Source organism: Pinus tabuliformis, chromosome 4_1, assembly GCF_031772625.1.
Source record: "Pinus tabuliformis cultivar Carrire ecotype Pingquan chromosome 4_1, CPIR1, whole genome shotgun sequence".
Lineage (NCBI taxonomy): Eukaryota > Viridiplantae > Streptophyta > Pinopsida > Pinales > Pinaceae > Pinus > Pinus tabuliformis.
In genome coordinates this window covers 253,857,679-253,870,668 of record NC_142303.1, presented here as the reverse complement: position 1 = coordinate 253,870,668, position 12,990 = coordinate 253,857,679, and the positions used below count along the sequence as shown (strand labels likewise).

Below are 12,990 nucleotides of genomic sequence, written 5' to 3'. Positions count from 1 at the left end.
TTAATCACACCTAGGATCGCGTTTGACAGGCAGATTAACAGCCACTTTTAAACAGCTGTATAAATTAATCTAAGCTCTGAAAGGCATTCATTCGTGTTTCACACAAGATGCTGGGGGTCTCTTTACGTATTTCAGTATCTACTTCAAGTAAATAAAACCTATTTAAGAAATTTTTATGTTCATAGTTTAGTTATTCTGTGAGTTCTTAGAAATTAGCCAGTTAAAATAGCTGTATTTAGCCTCAAATTAGGAGTATCCTTGCATTGCATTATCTTGAGATGATTATCTTAGCTTTCTCTACTCATTTGAAATATACTATTTTAAGTTTTAACATGTCTTGGAAAAGGCTACATATTTTCAATGAAGGCCATTTTGCAGTGGTAGACTATCTAGTCTAAATCTATCAACGAATTTCCGGTTTTGCGTTGTATTATGCAAAATAAAATGTGTCAAATGGACTGAATTTTTGCCAAACTGTACAGTGTAACACATTCTACTTTAATCAAACCTCTGCAATTTACTTTAATTTATTCCACACAATTTCCTAATATCAGGCAGTGCAGTTGTCCTCATTAACCTTTAATGTACCACGGCAGCTTGTAAGGAACTATGAAGATGTTATAAGATTTGTTTAAATATGAGATTATCCATCCACTATTGCAAAGTCTCCTTGGTACCTAAACGGAATTATTAGGCCTTTGTTTTAATTTAAGTTTCATTGTAGAAAAAATACTAAACAATACGTCCTCCAGTCAGTAGCTGTTGGCTCTCAACCATCTCTCTTATTTATTAGTTAATGCTTCTTTTCATGATTCGAAGAACTTTGAAACATTGCAGTGGATTGGCTCTGTAATGTTCCAAATGGAAAAATTTGGCGATTTCTTGGAATTTAACTCAACAAAAATCACTTCATAAAAATTCCATGCATTTAACAGAAGATTGCCATGTAAAAATATAACAAATAAAGCACTGCAATCCAATAACTCGATGAACAGAAAAATTATCAGCTTTTATTATAATAGATAAACTAGGGTTTACATGCTGATACAACCAATTATAGCTGAGATGGGAAAGTTGGCCTCAAGTATCTGCTCCAATGTTGTACTGACCCTCCAAACTGATCTGAAATCAATCACTACACCTGTAAATTATGGATGAATCCACCAAGGAGATAAGGTGGGTTTTCGTCCACTCTCACCAACATCACCCGAGGGTTTCCGTTTTGGGGCTACTGAAGTAGAGAACCGGGTTCTCAAACCTCTCACACAAGACAATGCTCAAATCCAAGATATCCTCAAATGGTCTCCTCCTCCTCTCTTATAGATCTGATAGACCCCTATAGAAGCCTTATTTTGTTATTATTTTAATCACCAAGTACTTTTTCCCTTTCTTTGATTTTAATTAAATTACCCTTTTAATTTGGGAAAATGGTAAATCGGCCACCTTCCCTCCTCAGGTTATTGAAAGTCACTTCCCACGATCTCATCCTGTAGATCTTCTCGTTCCGTTCCAACAAGCTATTACACTAAGGTGTTCCGTCAAGTATTCCTCTCGGAATGCCACCTTAAGTGTAATTAATCAGTGTTCCACGGGGACGCGCACCCAGGGTTGGGTGCACGCACCCCTCGCACACCATGCACTCGGGATAGGGAAACGTTTCCCCACGCCCCCCTTTTGGGAGACGCGGGGAGACGTAGGGGGGACGTTTCACCAGTTTGGGGGACACGACTCCCCAAAAGGGGGATGCCCAGGCGTTCCCCCTCAAAATGGGCTATGCATCCCCCCTAAATTTTCTTGTAAACAATGATTTATGACAAGGAAAATGACATTCTCCTTTATCTTTCATTTTCATCTTTTTACTTAAATTTTTAACATTACCATGTAATGACTCAAGATGTTTGAGAGTGGTTTCAACCTCATTGGATTTCATATGGAGAAAGTAGAATTTTAGGTCTCACTCAAAATCCAGCAGGCTTAACAGTTTTTCAGGAATTTAGGATTTGATGGATTGCAATATTTCCATTGCATTTTGTCATGTACAAGGGTATGGAATTAGTATTTAATCAAGAGCACCAAGCCCTTTGTGCACTTTAGAGTGAATTTTAGACTCATCACTCCATTGTTTTTGAGTTTTAGTTATATCAATTTACTATTCCAGTCTTCAAATTTCAGTATCTATTATAGTCTATTTTTCTTAGTACTAATTAAATTCTAGATTGATGAATGATGACTTTTAATTTTTAAATCAATGTAGATTCTAGAATGGTGAATAATGAATAATGAATAATGAATATGGATCAAAGTATTTTATTATTGAATCTCGTGGTCTATGGATGAATCATGTAAGGATGATGAGTATGGATCAATGTATTTCATTATTTAATTCAATTATGTATGTATCATTGTATTTATGCTTTCATTATTGATATATATATATATATATATATATATATATATATATATATATATATATATAAAGAAAAAAAAATTATATACCTCGACGTCCCCCTGTCCCCCCTAAATTTCCCTAAAATTTGAGGGTACTCTCACACGTCCCCTTTGTGTGTCTTCCCGTCTGCAAGTCTTGGTGGAACATTGTAATTAATTGAGTTAGACCCAATAATAACCCTATTTTTCGAAAGTTGTCGAAATGCAACGGAACGAAAGGCAAGCTATGTGGATGATGGAATATGCCAAGCGAATGCCATCGAATCCCATAGAAACTGCTCAAAACCCCATGAAACCCCTCCAAAAGTCCCTGGGCCCACTGATGGAGTAAACCTGCTCCTGTGACCTAGTTGCCTCCAACCCTGGAAGTCCACCCCGACCACTCCATAAGGGAAACTAGGAAAAGGAACACGACATACTCCCTTGTTCTCTTTTACCTTTTTGGGAGGATTCAAATCGCTTCTTATAAACAACCTTAGAAATGTTTTTTTCCTTCATCAACAAGAATGTTTACATTAAAATATACCTGTGAGTAGAAAAACACCTCGTTTGTAGTTGTATGCAGAGGAAATTCTAGATTCCATATAAACTAAAATCTATTGACTTTCTTGTTGACCAACCTGGTTCTGTTGAACTTGTTCTAAAGAATTCAACCAAAGTACTACAAAATCCGAATCATGTGGACAACAGGTAGAGTGAATGAAGATATTTTTATTAGGGAAAAATAATGGTGCATCGCACAAATCAATAGAGTATCTCCTCTCTCTCGCCTCCTCATTTTTTCCTTGTTACATGTTTTGTGAGCCTTCTTATGCCAAGGTGACTTGACACTTGTATATTCTCATTTGACACTTAGCCACCCAGTCAGGCACTTGTATGTCTCTTGTCCTTCTTGGTGACAAATGTCTCAATGCTTGCTCATGGTTGTCCTCACTAGTGTTCTATGCTTAGTTCATATTTCTATTTTGACATTAACTTTTAAATATGCGTAGATCTAAGTTGCATGTGAATATTTGTGGATCAACTAAATTTTTGGAAAAGTTAGGATCCATATGTGAGGAACAACACACACAAGCATATCGTCAAAAACAACTATGAACTAGAAACAAGTCATAACTTTAAAAATATAACTAAGTGATGGAGGCTTGTGCAGAAATATTGTTTGGCCTTAATGAATTGCTTCACATGCATAATGGTGTTAGTTATGCTATGCTCAATAGTGAGTTGTTGTGCAAGGATGCATAGAGACTTTGCGCTAAAAAGATTCATGGAGTCTTGAAGCTGCATAGGCATAGAATTGGTGCATGTGTGCAGGCCCCAGTTTGATGCGTGCACCTCCCAGTTCAACTAGAAGGTGAACAATTAGGGGGAGGAGAAGACTAACTAACACAACCGCTTCTTGAATTTGTTGCTCATCTTGTTGACACTTGTAAATTAGACAGAGATGAATAAGTAAGAAACAAACCATTGTCTCTCTTTGTATTCCCTTGCATTGTAATATTATAAATATGTCTTTCTTGTATGGGAATGGAGTTGGTTCTTGTTTGGTCAAGTTCATTGATTATGGTCTTGGTAGTTGTTGCATCATGCTATTCATATCTTTGTTGTACATTCAGTTTTCTTAGTAAAATCTTGGAGTTGAAGTTTTCTGCCCAAACATTGTGTCAATTGCATGATTATGTTCCATATAGTAGATTCTGGAAATCAAAATTGTTTTTATTGTCAAATTATGATTCATTCCTCGTGTATGAATTGAACTTTATCGCTGTTTGTTGATGTCGTTGTGCTTATTTCTGTTGAGCATACTCTTTGCCTTGATTGGATCAAGTTGTTATTAGAGCATCTTTTCACGTCTTGCTAATTTATTACACAATTTATGGTTAAGACTTGCTTTCAAACACAGAAAGAGAACGAGATGATTTGCAAATTTGTAAAGGTTTACTCGACCCTAAAGTTGCTGGTTTGAATTTTATGGTTAGGTCCATGGATGATTGATTAATAAATATTACCCGTTTGTTGAAGAACTTGACAACTTCTGTAACAAATATACAGGTTTCCATCTAGACTTGCCCAACAAAAAGTATTTTAGGCTAGGGTTTGAGTAGTTACCAAGGAGGGTCGTTTCCTAATTTAGGTTATTCCTTGAAGGTAGAAACCAAAGTGGAAATTGCATCCTATGATAGGCAAATAGATGATTTATGATTAGGTGATTGATTGAGGTAGTTAGATTTATTCTATGAAGTACAATAGTTCACAGATGGAGATTGGTTGCTTTCATAAAGCTATGCATGTGTGGAGAAGCTTTTCTTTGGTGAGGGAATTTATGTGAATGCTGTTAGAGGCAAGGCACCGGACATAATTTGACACAGGATAAATTCAAGGTCTCAATAAAGGACAAAATCTATCCCATCAACTATTGGAAGGAACAACAACAACATTAGCAATTCTTGTAATGGAAGTTCAATCAAACTACAGATGACTATATCCAAGAATTCAACCACTTCACTATCACTCTTAGTGTGAAGAATGAAGAAACCAAACTGATCACTGAGTTCATTGCTGGGTTATTTGCACCAATTTGGAAAGAGCCTGAGATGTTTAAGATCAACATTCTGGGAGATGGCTATTGAATGGCTAAGCTAGCAGAAGCTAAAATGGCTAAGCTAGCAGAAGCTAAAGGTAGTTGGAAGAAGTCTAATAATGTCATTGATGCAAATTCTAGAAGGGATGAAGACTATTGTCAAATATGGTGCAGAAAAAACCATTCAACATGAATGTGTAGCAAGTAGCCTAATCCAAGTCACCTAAACAACAATAAAACAATCATAAAGAGAATAAGGAGAAGTATGTTCCATTCTACAATTACTTAAGTTGTAAAGGGTATTCCAAAGATGAATATTGGAAGCTACATTCAAAAAAGCACTAGAAGTATCATGTGCTTGAGAAGGGAGAAAGAGAGATTACAGTACCTAATAGCACATCAGAAAGCATTACTTTGATGGTAGTTGAAGCTTGAGGACACATGAGTACAGGAATCTATTCCCCATCAATATCCAGATAAAGGAGTTGGTGACTGTAGTGTTTGATACTGACATCCAGTGAGATCTCATCTCTGAAGTAGTAGTAAATAAGCAGAGCCTACCTACAATGGCGCGTCTTGAACCCTACTCTATTGGATGGATTAGGTGTAACAAAGACTTGCATGTACATTGTAAGTGCAAGGTAAAGTTTTCTATCTCAAAAGTCTATGTCAATGAAGTAGAGTTTAATGATGTTCTATTGAATGTGTGGGGTTATTTTTGGTGATCCTTATATGCTGGATCGAGATGCAATCTACTGAAGGTGTTTGAACCAATATTGGCTCATTAAGGATGGCTAGGCTTATTCATCAATAAAGCAAAAGGATCAACACCATCAACAGTTGTTTCAGTTGCAGAAGTGCAAAGATTGATGAAAGCTGCACTGTAGTTTGCATCATTAGTCCTGTGACCCCATGAAGAGAAGATGGCACTTTGTAATCAAGGACAAATGACCATTGGGACTGAAGCATCTACAAAAGGATTTGTGCAACAAAGAAAATTAGAGTTGTAGAAGCATTTGGATCACATTCTAGTAAAGTATTTTGACTTGTTACGAGAACCTCAAGGGGATCCTCCGAATCCCACAATTGAACGTTCCATTGATTTGTGACAAGGAGTTTATCTATTGAATGAGACATTGTGTAAGACCTCTTTCTTGGAGAATGAAGAGATCAACAGAGAAATTTTGAAAAGCATTGGATAAATTCATATTCAACCTAGTTTGTTATCATGTTATTTGGCTATTGTTTTGGTTCCCGTTACCACAAAATCTAGCAGGCCTTGGAGAGGGAGACCCTACAAGACAAGAGCTAGATAAAGTGCTAACAATGGGGTAGAGGCCCAATGTCATCTCAGCCAAAACCCCCTGCTCTTTACAAACTTTTACCGATGGGAGGAGTACTGGTAGGAAGGAGATCATTTATAATGGATATGATAGTTATAAGGCACAAAGTGATCAAGCTAGAGCTCATTGGAAAGAGAGGCTCAATAATGATTCAAGGCTTCCAAGAAGCCATACATTCTCAAAGAAAAGTCCTAGAAAAGGAGGCTCAAGACCTAGAGTTTTGAGGTTTTCGTTGGTAATTTGTTTTCATACATGAGTAATGCATACAATGACATTATCTAGATTCTATACAATTGATCTTCAATAATAAATGGCACAATAGAAAAACCCTAGATAACAATGCATTCCATACATTAGACACAAGAACAAAGATTTCTCAAATACAAGGCTTACTTACAAGACAAAATGCATGAACAATCCTTTATTGATCCAAAGTAACATCTCCAATGCCAAGAAATAGCTCCAGTATGCCATAATACAAGAGTCACATCTCCACAAGAATCCAAGAAGTCGAAAATATGTCACAAGTGATGATGATGAGATACAATGATCCTCTCCTCTATTTATATGAGGATGACTACTAATTAGCCTAATAACACCCCTAAAACAAGTTTGATGCCACAATGTACTTGGGTTACAAGCCAACCCACTAACTTTATGCAAATATGCCATAATTAACCCACACGTGTGAGCTGTAAGCTCTCTAGGGCTGGCATCATCCAATGAAAAGTCTCCAAATGGCATGTCCAAGGTGTTGAGAAATCTAGGGGCAACAACATAGGATGATTTCTCTTGCTTTGATAACTGTTTATTTTAATTAGCTTCTTCCTTCACTTTTTTTTTTTTTTTTTGTGCGCGCGTGGTTCACAGACACCTTCGGTCAACGGGTGGCACTACATCCATTGGAAAAATCTGGGCTGACGCCCCTCGGCCTACTGCAAGACCTGACCCCAAGAATTTTCGGGAATTGACCCTGTGACCTCCCATCTGGCGAGGCCCCGACTTGATCGATTGAGCTAACCCTTGGGGCTAGCTTCTTCCTTCACTTGTTTAGTATTAGTGTTTTTCTTCATCAAACAACTACCAAACCATAAAAAACAATAAGACAAAGGACACAAGATATAGGTGATCAACTAGGGCCAAAACCTCTCTAATTGAGAGGAAAACCCCACAAGAATTCCTCTTCTTATAGACCTTCAATTGACGAATTCCAAGACCTAGACCCTTGACCAAGACTCCTCCAAGACCAAGTCAAAGCTTGCCTTTTTTCTTGTCAAGTCAAACAAAGTCAACCTTGACTTCGAACTACTGCAACTTCTCCTTCTTCCTTGACTTCAATCCTGCAACACTAGACTTCTTCTCTTCTTGCAATTCTTGGCCTCCTGTAGCTTCCTGCAACTTTCGCACGTGTGAGGTAATTAGGGCAATTTTAGCCCTTCTTCTCCTTTGCTTGACTAGGCTCCTTCTCTTCAAGACTTCGACCTTCAATTTAGACTATTTTGGCACCAATTTCGGCTCTTAGGTATGACTGCAATTCGATCTATATTCTGTAGTGGATGCCCTAGCTTCAACCCGCACGTGTGAGAGTTTTTACCCAAAAACAGTCCTAAAAAGATACTTCTTCTTCTTCGCTCTATCTTCTCCTTCCTTCATTGTCTTTTGTGCTCTTTATCGAGTTTCTTGTGTGTAATTGATGCCCTCAAAGGTGGTTGACTAGTCTTGTTTATATAGTCTTCTAGTCCCTTCAAAATAGGCCGACTTGTCACTGTTTCTAGGTTGACGTGACATGTTTGGAAGGTCGACTTGTTGCTTGCATTTTGACTTGGCCTTGGAGGGTCCTTTGAATCTATTTTGACTCAAATATTTTTCTTTTACAATATGTAACATGCCCCAAATGGGTCGTTCATACATGACAATCACTTAATGACTTGTAGACTCAATGACAAGCCCTAAGAGCTCACAATGGGAGCTTGACCTAAAAATAAATTTCCTTGATCTCTTGGGCAATTCAAACAAGGATCCAACGACGATGAGTCATGGGCAATTTAATACTTCAAACATTCCAAAACCAGGACCTTGATCTCACAATGGCGTTTTCTCCCTAGGTAGGGTTGGCTAAAGGGTAACCCAATAAGTGTTTCTAATGATTTTTTAAGTGCAATAGATACAAGCACAATATTTCTGAAAATTGATAATTACTTCTAATGATGTTGATATTTTTAGCTTTTCCATTATATCATTCAACAATTATTCTTCGGAAACCATATAATGCAGTAGGATATAAAGATCACAATGCACAAAAAGATCACAAGATTTACACTGGGAAAACCCATTAAGGGGAAAATTCCAACAATATTTTCAATAGAGAAATTCTTCTTTTCAACAAGAGGCACACCTAGACCTCCAGTCAACGACTAGGTCAAACTGACCTTCAACAAATCTATGATCAAACCTGGTCAACGCCCTCCAAATCAAGCCTTCAATTTGATCTAGCAACTTTGCCTTTTGATCTACCCTAGGTTGAATTTCAGCCTCCCTATAATCTACCTTGAAACCCAGTATTTTGGCCCTGAATCTGCTTAGAAAGTTTCGACCCTGCAATTGCAACTGCCTAGAGAATGATGCGAGTTGGAGAGAGAGAAGAATTCCACACGTGCGAGCTAGATAGGGAGAGAAAGAGATGAATTTGTCCTTCTTTTTTGTCCTCCTTGCCCTTCTTGTCCTTCACTTGGATGCCTAGAAGATTCTTTCTTGAGAGAGGTCGAATTGTTGCATTGTGGAGGAGCTTGAATTGTCTCTGTATAGTGTTCTGCTAGGTTGAATGGGTGTGTCATCTTCCTAGGCCGACTTGATTTGGAGGGAGGTCGACTTGACTAACTTTGTAGCCAAAAATTCAATTTTTCTTCTTTTAAAAAGTCCAAATGGACATTACTTAAAAATATATTTTTCTTTTTTGACTCTAGCATGAAGAACATTCTTTACAACAATCAATATAAATACATCGAGGGTGAAAATATACGTTATGAAGACCGACCATAGTTACAAAATTCAACAGTTTCTAGCCCCTGAGGGGAACTAACATTTCCATGGTCCACCTTGCAATTGATAGGTGTTAGTGAATAATAATGATGGTAACAGAGGGGATAAGACTTCATGGCCAAGTGTTGTGGTCGTAGGGACCAGCTGATGGGTATGTCCACATCCCGAGTGTATAGATGTGAGGAGGGAGCATTCGTGGATGCATGAGTTAACAACTCGGCCTTTGTTTTTCCACCCCTCTTGTGCGCCTTTTACTTCTTGAATTTTCCTTGTATCACTGCTTATAGCTCAAGTGTTGGAGCTTGTTTTGAATGATTTAGCAATTGTATTACCCCTTAATGATGAGTCAGTTTATTGCTAATCGAGAGTGAAACATGCAAGGGTTCCTTCTTTGGATGTAATGGAGCAATAAACGCTCAGGAATCAGGCGATGGCCATATGAGTGAGGTAGAGCTCATGGTAGGCTTTTGCCCACATGCTAATCATTATGTGCCCGACCTTCTTTTGCATTTTTATTTTTCTATCTTTAGTTTTGTTGTGGCCATGATATGCTCTTTCCATTTCCTTAGCTGCGTCAACCTCTCGGGGCAAAGTTTCCATGCCCTACTAAGGTATGTGGACATATGGGTGCCAAATCCCAAAGAACCAATGACAAGTCGAACCCGAAGAATGGAGGTGAGATATGGGCTTGTAATGTAAGATGGAAGGCGTTAATTATGACATATGGAAAAATGGAACTATGTTATCTCAATTAGGGCTTCCCAAGTAGTGCTTCTCCTATACCCAAAGAGCCTTAAGGGAGGTCCCTTTGGACTAGGATCAAATATTAGCCCCTTAAGTAAGGTGAGAGAACAAGATCACAATCAAAGTTTGTCAATCTTCCAAATCACCCCATAATCCATACTAAATGCCCAAAACAAACTAGTATAAGCACCCGATTATAAAATGACGGAAGTACCTTTTGAGTGGAAGCCCACATTCATCCATGTGCTTATGTTGGATGGGTGAAAAGCAAATCGATGATGCAAGTGGCAGAGATATATGCCATATCATCATCCAGTGGTGGCTGTCAGGGGCTAATAGCTGTCTGGTGCTTTTTTTTTTTGTAACATCGAAGGTATTTTATTCTCGAGACTTTGTGGAGAGGCTAAAATACAAGAGTTCTCCATAACCCATAAATCGTTTCTAGAAATTCCACCTAGAAGTGTCTCAATTAGATTATTAACCAATTTTCAAATATTTCCCAAGTCTAAACTTAGGAAAACTGGTTAATTAATCAATATTATTTGAGAAAGGTGAAAATTATCTAGAAACTCACACGGTCGACTAGGAAATAATCTCAGCCATTGATTACGATTTACTCTTTACCATTGGAGTTCAACAGTGAGATTATAAAAAGTCGATGGGTAGATGGAGGAACACACTTGTGACACTTGAGATCGATTTCCTTGGGTAGTTCGACTTCTCCAGAGAGCAACAGTAGTTGCCAAAAGAGTTTGAGCCAGAGAAGGGAAGCAAAGACAGTGAGTTCGGAGGAAGTTTTCCAATTCTAGAGAGTCAAAAAGAGGAGGCCGAGATTTTCTCTAGGAGGTTGCATAGAGCCTCAAGAAGGCAATACGATCCAACTGAAGAGGAGCTCGTTCTCAGTTCTAGAGGTCAGGAATACTTTCTAGAGTGTCAGAGAGACAATTTCTCAGTCAATAGCAGGTCGGATGGCTAGATTGGCAGCTGATTCAGGCAGAGTGTGCGAGGGACTACGCTAGGGTGATGTAGGGCCTGCACAAAGCTGGTTGGACAACAAGATTTTCAGAGGCGGTCAAGTGTTAGGATTGCTTGGAGAGGGTAATTTCCCTCAAAGAATTTTTGCCAATATTTTTCTTGGATAGATTCGCTAGTTGGTGATATATATTGTACTCGGAATTTCTCACTATTGCTTAATAATAAAAACCCTCAACTGCTGCACTAGTTTTCCCAAATTGGGTTTTTCTGGGGACTTTTGTCCAAAAATAACAGTGTCATATTTTTGTGTGTGCCAATATTTTCTTAGTTTCCAGTTTTTCTTCCACAATATTTATTTGGTGAAGTTTGCAGTGTGATTAATTCGTTGTTGCTGTAGTAATAAACTGCTAAATTAATTTACAATTAGAAGAATTAATTCCAATTGCTACAATAGAATTTCAGTGGTGAAATTTTCACATGGTATTAGAGCAATTTTGATTAGACGGGGAAGCTCAAAAGCGGAAGAAGAAATTCGTTGTTCAAAGGGAGCAGTGGTACAACTTTCTGGGGGATGCGCAGAGCCTAAGCCAGATAATGTGAGTTGTTGGCAGTTCGATTTTTCAATGCAGGTCGGCAGAAAAATTCGGCTTGCCAAATTGAATAGTTCCAACAAGCAGAGGGAGCAACAATTTAGTGTTTTTGCTGAGCAAATTCCTTGTTTGGGCGCAGGAGGGTTTTGCAGTAGTTTGCTAGAGTAGAATCAGCGTCAGGTGGAAGAGAAAGTGCACACGCAAAGGGAAATTTCTCTCAAAAGGTTTCTAGCCTAGAAACCCAAATTTCTAGTTGTAGTTGGTCGTAATTGCAAGCATATTTTCTCACTCCAGAAGGGAGTATGAATAGCAGATTTAGCAGTTGAGCAGGTGAAAGAGGGAGTTTTCCGTTCCAGTTTTAGAGATGGCCATAGATGGGCTTAGAGACCAGGATAGGTTGGAGGGAGCCTCCAACTATGTCAAGTGGAAGACTAGGATGTCCTTCCTGCTAGATGAATTCAGCCTGAAGACCTATGCAAAAAATGTTGTGGTAGTATTGAACAATGCAGATCAGTTGAAGGAATACAGGAAAGAGATGGAAAAGGCGAAGCGTATGGTCTTGGATGGAGTGTAGGACCATATAGTCACATATATCAGCCGAGAATACGACCAAGGAGATGTGGGATGCTCTCACTCAACTATATCAGAATCCTTTCGAGCAGCGGAAGATGTTCTTGCAAGAGAAGCTAAGAAATATCAGGATGCAAAAGGGTGAAGGCATAGATCTCTTCCTCACCATAATTCAGGAAATCTGGGATCAACTTGCAATCATTGGGGAGGCGCCTCAACCTATAGAGCTTGTACGTTTGGCCCTAAACAAACAGTGTCTCATAAGAGTGGCAAGTCTTCGTCCAGAGCATATTAGGATGAGACACATTACCTAGGTGGGACAAGATGTGTTTAGACTTGTAGTAGGAGGAGATGATGCAAGCTCTAGTAAAGAGCTCCATCAGTGGAAGCAACAATAAGGGTTCAAAAGGTGAGAAGGAAGAGGAGAATGTGGCCCCTGCATCAAAGGGTGCCAGTCAGGGACAGGGGAAGAAAAAGAAGATGAAGGACCTATTTGTTGATTTGGGGTAGCATTGGATGTGCTCTAGCCATGAAAATTGGTGGAGAGGCTAAAGCACATGAGATATCCAAGACCCAGAAATGGTATGGGCAGATTCTAACCATTTGGGAGATATTAAAATAATTAATATTTCTAAGTCTAAACTTAGGAAAAATAAAACATTAATGGGTATTAATATAAAACTGGGTTAGAAGGTTCCAA

At 38.5% G+C, this 12,990-nt stretch overlaps 1 protein-coding gene across 6 annotated transcripts in view; it reads left to right on the top strand.

Moving 5' to 3' along the window:
- The window catches only part of LOC149175229 (phosphoinositide phosphatase SAC2-like), a 282,478-nt gene that overhangs the window by 92,726 nt on the left and 176,762 nt on the right, over window positions 1-12,990 (top strand). The gene's annotated exons all lie outside the window — the stretch shown is intronic.